A 1,617-nucleotide genomic window follows, 5' to 3' on the forward strand; every position below is an offset into this window, starting at 1 on the left:
GCAATTCCCTAGGCAACAGTGCCACCGGCACCACCGGCGCCAGCATCCTCGTTCCAACGAGGACAGTTGTCATAGGTGTGATCCAAACCCAGGCACACCCAGCAACCGCGGAGGGACATCGCCAATTCAATCTGCGCTTTTGGTAGGTACCCCCCACCAGGCGCTGGCTTGTTGGACAGCGCCAGGTTCACCCGCTGACGCTTCCGCCCCATCACTTGTTGCCATTCGCCCTGGACCACTCGGCCCGCACCGCGACCGGCAGCCTCTGCACCGCGACCTGCGGTGGCTCCTCCTCGGGCACCACGGCCTCGACCCGGGTTAACATTACCCCGGCCTCCCTGTCCGCGACCCCCACCTGGACCATTGCGTCCGGCCACGCGGCCTGCTGGGCCACCACCACGTCCACCACCCCGGCCACGGCCTCCAGCACCACGGCCCGCACCCACGTTGGCCGGCTGAATAGGGGCAGCGACGGGCGGCGCCTGGACAGGTCCAGCGTGTACTGGAGCGGGTGCCGCCACAGCAGCAGCAAAGGAAGGTGGAGCCATCTGCGCATCCGGAAGCTGTGCGACCGCAACAGCTGCTGGCACAGCAACGGGCTGTACGGGGTCTGGCATTGCGCCAGCGGCGGGTGCTCCAGCAATAGGGATTACTGGTTGACCAACAGGTGCGACGGGCACGGGCACAACGGGTGCCAACGGGGGAGCGGCAGCGCCAGCCTCACCCGCTGGGTTCCCTGAGGAGCCTGACGCCATAACGACGTCGAGTGACCCACCGGGGTCGTTTGTTCCGCCTGTCCCGTTCATGGGAGAGATAGTCAGACGTGCGAAATATTCGCACTCCCTATCAATGCGGCCCGGAATGAGGGACTGCCGCTGTCCCATGGACCTATGGTCTCGATACCAAATCTGTAGTGAGTCTGGTTGAGACACGCCAGAATAAAGCGAAATGTAGCAGCAGAAAACAGATCTGTTTGTCTAGACCACACTAGATGGTAAAGGTGCGAGGTGGGTGTGACCATGACACCAGTAGTAATAGCAGCGCTAGACTACTCATGCCTACCAGGCATCCGCACCGAATTATATACGATCGGTAATTGGTGACCGTAGCCCTGCGGGACTTCTTTTAACCTTCCTTGATAGGATAGGTCGATCGACGTGACTGTATGATTGACAACTGTCACAGTTTACACAACCGACAACCTGTCAGTTGATCTCAGCCCGTTGGAACGTCCGTGGTGTATCGCATCCGGTGTCTTTTGACACCACCATGACTGGTTGTGATAAGCCTTAACGTAACACAGGTGACTTTTAACGCGAGCGTTAGCTTAGCTATAGGTGTAACGCAAACGCCTGTGAATGGTGCGAATGCGTATGCACATGCGAATGTGGCGAATGAATTCGCGAGTTTTACGCGACCCTAAACGCGACCAGGTGACTTTTAATGCGAGCGTATCGCCAAACGCAAGGGATTGCGAATGTCATACGCGACTGCGAATCCTGTGAATGCATGTGCTACCTGCAGGTCATGTGCAACGGCGGTGCACTTTGCACATTGTACAGCTCGCGTACTGCTATTGTAAAGCTTTTGTATTGCACGCCCTATGGCATAAACATG

This window comes from Volvox carteri (assembly GCF_000143455.1).
Source record: "Volvox carteri f. nagariensis unplaced genomic scaffold VOLCAscaffold_97, whole genome shotgun sequence".
Taxonomy (NCBI): domain Eukaryota; kingdom Viridiplantae; phylum Chlorophyta; class Chlorophyceae; order Chlamydomonadales; family Volvocaceae; genus Volvox; species Volvox carteri.